Raw genomic sequence first — 13,151 nt, 5'->3', positions numbered from 1 at the left:
TCATACTCAGGTCAACCGTCTTTGTGTCTCTCGCTTTGGTTTCGTATTTTTCTCCAAATAAATCTTGTGTGTGCATGTCAAAGGGCTTATCCCTTTTTAAGTCGGCAACGGTCCAGCCAATCGCCTCTTTATGGTTTTTTTAGTACATGTATCAAACTTTCCTCTTCGAGCTTGGAGAGTCTATTTGAGACTATGATCGGTAGGGTATTATCTTTCCCCAGAAATGCATATTTAAGATGCTCGGGAAGCTGTTTCAATTCAAAATTTGGAGCCTGAACAATAGAAGGTAAAAGTTTAGTGTTCGTTGGAGACAAGAATTTATTAATAGATTCAAAATCATCAAATATCATTCAAGTTTATCTTCATATGGCGACTCAAAAAGGCATTACATTTATGGAAGCTCCTATATCACACATGGCCTTTTTATTCCTAAATGGCCTATTTTGCATAGTATTGTGAACATGCCCCTATCTTTGCATTTTGCTGGCATCTTCCGCTGTAACACTGCAGATACGTTTTCACCATCGCTTACTCTTTCATTACCAGCTAATTTTCGCTTGTTGGTGCAGAGCTCTTTAAGGAACTTGGCATATCGCGGAATTTGTTTGATGGCATTCAGCAGTGCTATATTGATCTCGACATTTCTAAATGTTTTTAGGATCTCCTTGTCCTCTTTACCTTTCTGATGTTGGTTCAACCATCCTAGAAATGAAGGTTAAATTTTAGGCAATGGAGGTTTCGTTCAGACCTGTTCATTGTTCTCATGCTTCTCTCGGGTGAAATCTTGGCCAAGATTTCTGCCAAGAATGGTTCCAATTCTCTTCCACTTCGTAATGTCATTGCATTTGCGTTTTGTTTTGGGTTAGGTTCCGTTTGTAACGGCGGCTTCCCTTTAGAGTTCATTTTCTCAATTGATGAGGTCAACTCTCTTATAGATACATCGATTTTTTGTTGAAAATCAAGCATATTAGCTGCTAATTTATTGCCCATAGTTTCTAGAGAAGTACCTAAATCTCGCGTTTGTTGTGAAAACCAATTTTTATATGGCTAGTTATATAATGGGTTGACCTCATAACTCAAGTTAGGATGGTCTTTCCATCCTGGGTTATAGGTATTAGCGTAAGGGTCATATCGCCTTTATGGTGGCCCAGGAAAGTTCCCCACAACATCTAAATGGGACATAGTATCATCATACAAACTAGGACATGCATCAGTTGTATGTTCAGGTGTTGCACAAATTCCGCATAGTCGAGCTGGTTTTGCTTTTTCTGCAACAAGAGAATTCACAATATTAGTAAGTCTATCAAATTTATCATCTAAGGTTGAATTACTTAGCTGGTGAACCCTTCTAGTGGGTTCAGGATTGACTCGGGATTGTTGAGTATTTGCAGCCATCGTGGATATCAAGTCCCTTACTTGTTGGGGAGTCATATTGACCAACGCCCCTCCACTGGCGGCATCTACCATGTTTATTTTTATGGGTTTCAAGCCTTCATAAAAGTATTGGAGTAAAGACTCTTCTGTTGTGGTCAACTTGTACACAACTTCTTAAATCGCTCACAATAGTCGTAAAGAGACTCTACTTATTTTTGCCTTATCCCAACAAACTCCCTTCTTAACTCAGCTGCACACGATGCTAGAAAAAACCTGTTGAGAAACAAACGGGAAAGATTGGTCCAAGTTGTAATAGATCCAGGGGGCAGATAAAATAACCATTCCCTAATAAAATCTACTAGGGAAAAAGGGAAAGCACGTAATTTGATTTGATCCTCAGTTACAGCACGCAATTTGATTTGATCTTCAGTTACACCCTGAGGTTTCATGCTAAGACAAACCATATGAAACTCTTTTAGATGTTTGTGGGAATTTTTTTTTTGCAACCTACGAAAAGTTGACAATAACTGGATTAATCCTGACTTCATTTTAAATTCAGTATTCATAGTAGGATACACAATGCATAATGGTTGTTGCTCTGCAGGAGCTTCGGCAATTTGTCGGATTGTTTGAGCCATAGGTTGATGTGCTAGATTTGTGTTTTCCTTAACCCTAGCGTTAAGCACTTCTTCTGGTGGAGCGACTCCTACTCTTTCATTTTCTAGTGTTTGAGTAGGGTTTTTGTTAACCCTAGACTCAACCTCGCCGTCTGCTTCTATTTCTAGCGGTGGGTTACTCTGAGTCCCTACCATCCCTGACTTTTTTTTCCGTAACTTTGTTTTCTTGCGATTAGCTCTCGCAGTCTTCTCTATTTCTGAATCAAATGCAAGAATACATAGAGAAAATCTGGTCAAAAAAAACAAAAGAAACAAGATTAGTACGTTACCAATCCCCGGCAACGGTGCCAAAATTTGATGCGTCGTTGAGATCACCAAAAATAACCTATCCCTATAAAATAATGAAAAAAATAGTATAAAGGAAGTAGGGTCAAATCCTCAGGGACTGGACTTGTACAACTTCTTGTTCCTCAATATCCCGGGCACAGTCGTGCCCAAGAAAAACAGCGTTCTTGAAAAAAAATTTAAAAAAAATAGAATTAAAAATATGGACGAATTGAGATTGTGTAAATTGTAATTGAAATTATAAAAATAAACAGAGCCGAGAAAAGAGATTCTTGGATTGAGAGATTTCAGCCTCCGATTATCTCAATCCTCCTTGGGTTCAATCCTCGGCTTTTAGGTGATCCTTCTCATGACAGAATAAAGCCAGTTATAGTGGAAAAGGACGCCTATGACCACCAGCTCCACTTAGATTTTAGACTTACGATTTAGAGGAACCTGGCTCTAGCCAACCGTCACTTTTGTGGGACCATCTTACATTAGATCATCACTTCTCAATGGCAAATGCCACGCTATTTTGTCTCTTGGGCTTAACAACCACTGACGCAATAAGCTAATGAACCGACTGTGCAACATTCCCAAAACATACAAAGCGGTCGCATTTGCACAAGATGAAAATATCACTTTTGAAGGGACATGGATAGAAGCGTCAGTCCTGTAGTGCAAAGAAATGATGAATATTCGTTGGGAAGGCTAAGTACAGATTCTAAGTCTTATGAACCCTTTTTGGGGAACCTCAACAACGTTTGGTTAGATGAATTTAGTGGCTCATGCTTTTTGGGAAAAATAAATAAGTTTGATAAAATGGAATTTTATTGAATAATAAAAGGAAGAAAAGCTAGAGCTTTTGGGAGAGAGAGCTTTTATAGAAAAAGATGAGTCCAATTTGTATCACTCCATCCCCTATTTATAGTACTTAGAAGACCTAGTTTGTTCCTATTTAAATTTTAAAAGATAAATAAATATAAAAGCTAAAATTAAATCTAAATAATAATCTTAACAATAATCCTAATATAATTCAATTTAAATAGAGTCTTGTGTTTATAAAATCTCTTCTTTGAACTTTTTTCCCCCAAGTTTTCCACACTTTGTATTTTTGGCACCACTTCTTTCCTATTTCGCATGCTGGCCCATTTTGCTTCAAAATCATGCTTTTTGCCCACAAATTTCCTTTTGCCTTCAATTTAATCCCTACCAGAATTAGCAGGATCATACTCAAAATAAATAAGTAATTAATACATAAAAATATGTCATTCATTATGATAATAATTTTTTTAATTGGTAGAGATTATAAATGATAAGGTAGAAAAGGTATAAAATGTTTTTTTAGTTACAACCATAAATAATTTCTCAATAATAACTCTCTTAATCCCCTTCCTTCACTCTCAACATTTCCAATTTTCATTGTTCTTTATTTTTTGTTTAAAGTTTTAATTTCCTTTCATTCTAAGAGTAAAGCTAGAGATTTTAAGAAAAGAGAAGAGAAGCAAGGAAGAGTGACAGACGGCAGCAAACAAGTTTTTGGTTTAAGGTTTTTCTTTTTAATGTAGTTTTCTGATTTTTATTTAACTTTAGGTTTTTTATTCATTTATTTTATTTTGGGACCCAAACATAGAAAAATCGATTTACCAATTTATCTAATTTACAATTCAATGATGTATCGACCTATTCTTGGTTGAATTCGTTTCACCGACTTCTCTAACCCAATTTCAACAACTATGGTCATTTGTTCCACCGGCCGGTCTGGCCCAATTTTGAAGGTGAAGACAATGATATTTTAATTTCTAAGTGAATATGCTTTATCTTTGAATTTAGATTTCATGTTAATGTAAGTTTTTTTTCCTGGATCAAGAAAGGATTAATAAAGGAAGATAAAATAGTTAAATGAAAGAAAAAAAAATAAGTCTTTTTGAACATGTTTTAATCTTATTCATAGATTGAATTTTGATCGAAAGGTCTATAAAAGATGTAAGTAAAATTCTCTCCCTCCTCATTTATTTATAATGGATTCCTCAATTTCTTTTACGATGATCATGAAACAAGAACTAAAGTCCAAGGAAAGTAAAAACAGTCAAAAGCTTTGATTCAATTGAGGTGTGATTTTAAATTAAATCAAGTAGAAATAAAATCAAAGTGTCTTTGTAAATGACCTTAAAAAGGATTAGCATTAGTAGATGCTTTATATTCCTCCTAAAATGAAAAAATAATAATTTGAATCCAGAATGTCAAACAAGTTTTTCTACATATAAAGTCCCTATTCGACCCCTTCTTTCTTTTTGAGCATCACCTTTTCCTTAGCCTTCTTAAAGTATGCATGTGTTACTTGTAATATTGGATTATTCCATATCAGCGACACTTCAGTCATTAATAAATCCACATTCCCATAAAAAGCTTCAACACAATTGTCGCGTGTGAATATGATATGTGAATTGTGCAAGTATACACGTCGGATCAAGTAATAAAGTGATGAGTAAGTATCGTTCCCATGAGGATCAGATTGAGGCACTAAAGTGGTCAAGTTATTATAATAAAATGCAATTAATGCTATGGTAAAACTTTGGTAAGTATGCAGTGGCAATTAAAAGGAATAATAGTGTATATAATATTTAGAATTAATGAATACTTGAAAATGCTATGGCAAATCGAGAGTAGAAAGGTAATGACAATTATGAAAATGATTATATGAATAACATGTAAATGACAAATAAACAACTAATGATGCAATGGTAAAGATATTACGACAAAAGATAAGTGTCACGCAATGTTGAATGGGAAGGTCGAGATTACTAAGAATCTACTTTTCCTATTAACAATACCTTAACAAAATCATACTTAACTTACTGCTCAAAAGATTTCTAAAGTGGCCTGTTTCTTTCGAAAGCAGAAACCTCAAGTTACCTTGTCTGTATCTATAGGCTTTTAATATGGTACCCTACACTGTTTTCTTCTGTATGAACGTTGCTCTATGTCTAGAGTCTATTGCGAGTGTCTGTTGAGTACTTGCTCATATCATTCAACCACGGTCTAACTAATCTAAGATTTTCTAACTTTAGATTAATTTAAGAATATGCTGCACAATCGACTATGTTTAGGGATTACTCAGATTCATTTTAAAGAATAGAACAATTGAATGAAACAGTAAATATAATTCAAATTTATACTACAGCCATTAAAGACAGTTAAAGTTTTATTGAAGTAATCTCAACCCTATAAGATTTAACTCATAGGTTGGCAAATAAAATTAAACTCAAACATCGTTTTCATTATTGTAATTCGCAAAGGAGCAGATTTGAAATAATAGAAGAACGTCGGGAAGACAGTGTTCGGTTGTCCAGCCCATACTTCAACTGCGCAGTGTCCTAAGGTGGCTGAGAAGGGTTGCCTGCGACTTTCCTCTTTTTGTTTCTATTCAGTCGCTACCTTCTAATTTGCCTAAGGGTATCTACCCGCAGTTTCGCCGTTTAGGGTTTTCTCCTTTGCTTATTTTTAAATTGTTTTTTTATCTCTTTGGGATAATTCCCTCAGCCTCAAGATTTATCTTCTCCTCTTTTTTTAGGTAGATATATCTGGTACAAGTAGAGCTGGGCTGAAACTGATATGCACTGAATGCTGACTGGACACCTTTCCGGCATTGCCACAACATACTACTGGCAATCAGACCACCCTTTTGCCCTGACAAAACTTCACTCATTTATTTCTTGTTCCTCTTCCTACACCTGCCAATACCACAAAACACAACCCTTTCACGTGCAATTAAAAGCACCTAATATTTAAACGTAGCTCAAGTTCTAATGTAATGCTAAAAATACCAATGAAATGTCCTAAAATGCAACTAGATGTACTTAAGTATGGGTAATTAATTAGGTCTAAAGGTATAAAATATCTTTTTTCAAGAGTTATCTATAATCAACCATATGTTACTGAATTTGAGTGTTTTTGTGTGTGGGTGTGTCATAATACCGATAACAATTTTGGTTTTATAGAATATATTAGAGTTCTCTTAACTACATTCACGGAATTGCACATTGCGTTAAAATATATCTGTAAGAAATCTTCAGCAGATCCGCTTTTTTTCCCTAATAATGAAAATTTAGTAGATTTTTCAACAACCTTAGAAAAATCAAATAAGAAAGGCACGTTGTATGCATAGTTATTAATCTGGTTTCCGCCATAATACATATTGATCCAGGATGTAACCTCGTAGAATTGAAGCTCTATGTTAGAAACTATACCTACATATATCATTAGAAAAGAGAATCATAGACTTTATTATTAGGGATTGATACAAGTCTCACCTTCATGCGCCGCTCCCTTAAAGTAAGCAAACCAGTCTCAATACATAATGCTTTATATCAGCTCCGGAGAATTCATCATTTGTCATAACAAATTCTTCTAAGTTAACATCATCAGCCAATGTCATCCTTGATGTATGTATCTTTAGTCCAAAGATATGAATGTGGGTTAGTGTAGTTAAGTAAAATTTAGAGACCCAAACTTTGTAAACAACTAAGAAGAGACAAACATATTTCATATAGAGTTTCAACACATCATTAGACCATCACATACCTAGAAAATACACTTTCTTGTTTTGATGTAAGGTAGGGGAAATTCAATCTTCCTAGACCAGGGCAAAGCAAAGCAGGATCAATACTTTCAATTCGATTTGTAGCAAGGATCACTTTGACATCTCCTCTAAAATCAAAGCCATCTAGTTGGTTCAACAACTCCAACATGGTCCTCTGAATTTCGTGTTCACCACCAGAATGGGCACATTACCTATGCAGCCGATTAATAAGAAAATTTTGAAATGGATTTACATCAAGGCATAACTTCACTAACTTATCTCTTAGTGCCAACTGCATCAATTTCATCTATGAAAACAATTCAAGGGGATAGGTCATTAGTAACTTTGAAGAGTTCCCTAACTAATTTGGGACCATCTCCCAAGTACTTCTGAATTAATTCACTACCAAAAACACATAAGAAAGTTGCTGATGTAGAATTAGCTACCGCCTGAAAATAAAAGACATAAGAAGCTCAGATCTTTCTATACAACTTAAACGACAATAGAAACTAACCGTATGATACTAGTGTGAACAAGTAGCTATGATCGTTATGAATAATCAATAATTGAAACTAATAAGGAAAATTATATATGTATAAGTTCTCATGTATCCATCGCTATCTCTAAACTCTGATTTTCGGAATCTTGTCATGCTTGACACCTTGCACGGATGTCTAGACATTACATATTTTGTTTTGTAATGAAACAAGATAATAACTTGAAACGAAATGGGGAAAGCACAGAGATTAAACTATTAACTCTTATAGATAGAATATAGAAAGAATCAGGCTGGAAATATAATAAAACATGCCTTTGCGAGCAAGGTCTTGTTGGTCCCAGGCTCTCCATACAATAGAACTCCTTTTGGAGGCTTGATACCAATATCCTCGTAAAGTTCAGGGTGAGTCAGAGGGAGCTTAACAACCTCTTTAATTTCTTGTATCTGAGCATCCAAACCTCCTATATGGCATAAGATTCTAATGGAGCCTTTTCAACCTTCATCACTAAAACCATGGGATCAACGCCATCTTGCAGAAGTCCAACACTGAAAGAACTTGAGAACAAAAGTAACCGAGCATAAATTTCTTTTCAAGATCAAAGTGATTGCATGAGATGGAACATAATGTCTTAAAGCTTTCATCAAAGATTAATTTCTTAAAGCTCAATACAATAGAAACTAGCAAATAAATCAAGCTGATGAGCCAAATATACCCCACTAAGATCTATTTGAGAAAATCTCCAACATGAGTGAAACCAATTACCAATAGGGGTGAGCATTCGATCGAATCGAATAAAAAATTTTCGAGTTAATCGAGTTTTCGAATCTCATTTTATCATCGTAACTTTATTTGAAGTTTTCTCGAATCGAGTCGAGTGAGATGAAATTCGAATCGAATTGAGTTTAATATATTTGTTCGAGTTAAATTTTAAAAAATAATTTTGGGTCCTTGTAACCATTGTCACCCATCGTAATAAAATTTATCCACCTTAATCAAATTTTTTTATTAACTTTCATCACCTCATAATTTATTTATTAATTTTTTATATCTTGGTTAGCTTCTTTGCTTGCTTAGTTGTTTCAATTATCTTTAGATTTTTGTCACTATGTATTTTAGAATTAAAAATATATTAAATGTAAAAATATGATTTTTTAATAAAAGTTATTTTAAAATAAAATGTGAAATTGATACCAATATAAAAATTTAACACGAATATTTTATGGCATAATTAATAATTCAATTTTAATATAAATATTCAATATAACTAAACAATTCAATAATATAAATAATATAAAATGTGAAATTTAATTTAATAATATAAATAGTAGATATAAATAAAATTATTACTATTTATGTTTAGTGATTTTTTTGGATAATTTTGATTTTTTATTTGAGAGTAAAGGGTGAGAAGTAAAAGTTTTGGGAAAAATAAAAAGTTTTGGGGAATAAAAGTTTGAGAGAAAGTAAATAGAGGGAGTAAAATTCTGGAGGGAAAATATTAAAAAAGAAAATTGGAGGGGGAGGGTTTGGGATAGATGGGAGGTGGGATGGGAAGGGGATAAAAGTTTTAGGGGAAAAGTGGGAGGGAGTAAAAATTTTGGGGGAAAATAAAATGTTTTAAGAGTTTTGGGGAGTAAAATTTTGAGAAAAAGTAAATGAAAGAGTAAAATTTTGGTGGGAAATGGATTTTGGGTAGATTGGGGGTTGGGAGGTGAGGGGAGTAAAAGTTTTGGGGGGAAAGTGAGAAGGAGTAAAAGTTTTGAGGAAAAAGTAAAAAGGTTTGGGAGTTTGGGGTTAAAATGTAAAATATTATAATTTGATATTAGAATTATTCGAATTATTCGAGTTATTCGAATTTGAAAACTCAATTCGATTCGAACTCGAAATTCGAAAAAAAATTCGAGTTGATTCGAATAACTCGATTAACTCGAACAACTCGATTCGTTTAACTCGAAATTCAAATTTTTTTCGATTTTTTCGAGTCGAATCGAATTTTGCTCACCCCTAATTACCGATTCAAGTTTTGATCAAAGGTTCGTTTCTTAAAGCTTATCAAGGTGTTCCAATTACAAGCTACAGTGAGAAATCATGAATAAAACCCTGTTATGTAGTAAAGTTTCACAAGATTCTCTCGCATATGATAATTTCCAACCATTAGTTCTACAATGCAGCATGTTTAAATCTCATGATTAACTTAACAAAGCATTGATTCTAGGAAAATTAAGAAATTCAGCGGCCCGACGACCCGCCCGAAATATGAGAGGGTTTGGATAAAAATATAGGCTCGAAATATGGGTTTGGGCAAAAAAAAACGGGCCGGGCCTCGGGCACCACTTTTTCGGCCCGGCCCGATATAATAAATATATTTATTTTTTTAATTTTAAAATATTTTTTACATACTTTTTTAATTTTTTTTAAATTTTAAAATATTTTTAAAATACTTTTTTTAAAATTTTTTAAATTTTAAAATATTTTTAAAATACTTTTTTAATTTTTTAATTTAAAATATTTTTAAAATACTTTTTAATTTTTAAAATTTTAAAATAAAATGGGCAGGCAGCCTGAGCTTATATTTTTTTTCTGTAGGGCCTCGACAAAATCTTAGGCCATATTTCAGTAGAGAAGTAGGCCCTGCCTAGAACCCAGTCGAAATTTTTTATGAGCCCGGCCCGGCCCATAAGCACCTCTAGTCAACAACCTTTCAGCTGAAGTAATAAGCAAATCATTTCCTTTTCACAATTTTCAATAAAAGAAAACCCTAAACCTAAAATTAAAGCCCAAAAAGCTTAAAAGACTTTGATCACCTTATTGTGCATCAAAATAGCACATCTAGGCTCCAATGGGTCTTTATCCACAATCCCCACATAATACTCCGGCCCAACCAATGAGGAAACAATCGCGTGGTTCTCATCGATGAGCTCCTCTAAATTACCCACTCATCGACGACCCTCTCAAATCATCGAATTTAAATCGATCCTCCTCGGCTTTCTCTTCCTGTGGCTTGAGCCGTTCCTGGTTAACAACAAATTCTTCTTCCATCAGCAAATAGTCCTTGATCTGCTCCAACTTTAACAGCTGAAGCTTGCACTTAGACAGCGGTGTTACAGTAGGGAGCCAAGCTACGACTTCTGATCCTTTCTGTTTATGTTGCTTGCTACCCACCCTGGCTGGGGGTGCCGCCGGCTCAAATTTCTTGTCCTTCTTGTCAGAGCCATTGGGTTTCTTGTCCCCTGGTAGACCTTGCCGGTTAAGACCGCCCGGTATGCCTTGACCCATGGTTTAGGGTGCTCGGATAGGGAGGTGATTGTTTGGGGAGATGATTTGGGGCCTGGGGATTTATGAAATCATTACTTTGGGAACAAGTTACAGATGAATATGATGAGATTTTTCAATTTTTTTTCTTTGATGGCCGCTGTTTGAAAATGGTATGATGGGCTTCAGTCTAATTTCTCCAAATCATTTGGGTCATTTTACAAATGGTAGCTCTTTATGGGCTACTTTTTAACTGGTAAGAGGTTTGAATGGCCTAAGGCTAATGCATTGAAGTTTCCACATAACCCGTAATAAGTAAATTGTCCAATTAACGATTAGGCTAGGCTGCCCAACCCACCCAATTATTAGTTTTAGACGGTGTTCAGTATTATTTTAAATGTAAAAAAAAAAAAAAAAAACCTTAGGGTAAACTACACCATTACTCACTTAATTATAGATAAATTTTTATTTTCGTCACTTAACTAAAAAATTTACAATTTGGTCACTAAAGTTTTTCAATTTATTTTTTATTACCCTGCTTTGAGACTTTTTAGTTGGTATACTAACAATTTGGTCCTTAGCTTTTATATTTTTTATCAATTTGGCCTTAATTTTATATAAAAATTATAAAAAACTCAAAATTATTTTAAAATAAAAATCTTATATAAAACTTGAAGAAAAATAATATTTCAAAAATGTTGCTAAAAACTAGTATTTATGGGAAATAAAAAATTATCATTTAATAGAATCCAATAATAAAACCCAAAAAGTTAAATCATTATTTGTTTTCTCAATGTTTCTAAAATCAAATTAATAATATCTTCAAGTAAGGTTCCATGTCCCTAAAGAACATATAAAATTGATATTACAAAAGCTTCGCAATCGACTTTGATGCCAATTTTTAGCCCAAAACTACAAAATATACCATAATATTTTCTTCAGACTCAATTCAAATTTTCAATTCATTTAAATTATTTTTCAAAACTTAAGTTGTAAAAAGAAATTATATTTTGGATTTTTACATTCTTCTAACAAAAAGCGATGTTAAGAAACAAAAGAGATAGAAAAACAAAGAACCAATAATTTTGCTTAATGTTTTTAATTTATTTATGTTTTTAAAAGAACAAGTATTGATATTTCTATGCAGATAATACATAGAGAAATTAAGGAGGGTTTAAAAAAGATTTTTCCTTATTTTCTTACTTTTATCTATTTTTGAAAATTTTATTTACTTTTATTTTTATTTTTATTTTAAAATTTTTCTAAACTTTTAAACAAAATTTTATTTATTGAATAGTAAGTATAAAATTCGAGGAAGTATAAACTTTTAACTTTATTTTCTTACTTTATCTCTAGAGGCTCAGTAACCATAGATGCAGCCAAGGTGGAGGAGTTTTAAGCTGGCCTACCCCTAAGTCTGTAAGGGATTTAAGAGGGTTCTTTGGCTCATTAGGCTACTACAGGAGGTTTATAAGGCATTATGGAATATTGGCTCGACCCTTGACAGACTTACTTAAGAAGGACACCTTTGGATTTGATCTGAAGCTACTAGCACAGCTTTTGAGATGCTTAAACAAGCAATTTGTTAAGCACCAATCCTATCTCTTCTAGACTTTAAAGAGGAATTTTGCATTGACATGGATGTTTGTGGCTAGGGTTTAGGAGTGGTGTTGCATCAAAAGGGGAAGCCTACAACATTCTTTAGTAATGGATTGGGGGTGAGACATCAATCACTCTCCATTTATGATAAGGAGAGCTAGTTGTTTTGTTAACAGTAAAAAATGGCATTCTTACTTGGTAAGTAGGAAGTTTCAGTTAAGAACAGACCATTAAAGCCTGAAGTTCTTAGTTGATAGATAGGTAATCACACCCTTTTAGCAAACATACTCAAAATAAGGCGGCTAATGCCTTGTCAAGAAGGGCACATGAGCAAGAAAGGTAGTTTCTACAGTGCATAGGTAGTATCTCTTTGACATGAACGCCCCCGTGGATGCGCCATCAAGACTTGATCGCAAATTACCATTCAGGTCATTATAAAAAACTTGCAATTGTAACCAATCTTGCAAGCCATGATAAGAGCACTTACGTAGCATCAATTTGAAGAGCTCCCACGCTTCGTATAATGACTCTCCCTCGAGTTGTTGAAAGTTAGTGATATCCATTCGAAGCTTCATAGTTTTGCTCAAAGAGAAGTATTTGGCTCAAAATTGGCTCTCTAGCTCGTCCCAGGTATTGATTGAGTCCATTGGTTGCATATCTAACTACATAAAAGCAACATTAGTCAACGAGAAAAGGAATAATTGAATACGTATAGCATCATCGGATACCTCGTTATATTTGAAATTATCAGAGATGGTTTAGAAACGCTTAAGATGTTGATTGGGGTCCTCATCATTGATCCACGAAATTGAAGATTCCCTTGGATCATCTAAATTATTTTCGGTTTGATCTCAATGTTGTTAGCATTAATCGTTGAGCGATTAATGCTTACTCGGACGACAT

At 33.8% G+C, this 13,151-nt stretch overlaps 1 non-coding gene and 1 pseudogene across 1 annotated transcript; one reads left to right on the top strand and one right to left on the bottom strand.

Annotated features, from left to right (window-relative positions):
- Nucleotides 1-4,572: 4,572 nt before the first annotated feature.
- Nucleotides 4,573-10,813, bottom strand: LOC105798774 (26S proteasome regulatory subunit 4 homolog A-like; annotated as a pseudogene).
- A 1,900-nt stretch (nt 10,814-12,713) lies between these two features.
- LOC128042727 (small nucleolar RNA R71) lies at nt 12,714-12,820 on the top strand. Its single transcript, XR_008198240.1, has one exon. It is a non-coding gene; the product is annotated as a small nucleolar RNA R71 (small nucleolar RNA).
- The last annotated feature ends 331 nt before the right edge of the window (nt 12,821-13,151 follow it).

Source organism: Gossypium raimondii, chromosome 7 (genome assembly GCF_025698545.1).
Source record: "Gossypium raimondii isolate GPD5lz chromosome 7, ASM2569854v1, whole genome shotgun sequence".
Lineage (NCBI taxonomy): Eukaryota > Viridiplantae > Streptophyta > Magnoliopsida > Malvales > Malvaceae > Gossypium > Gossypium raimondii.
The sequence above is the reverse complement of the archived record's forward strand: the minus strand, read 5'-3'. Positions and strand labels throughout refer to the sequence as shown.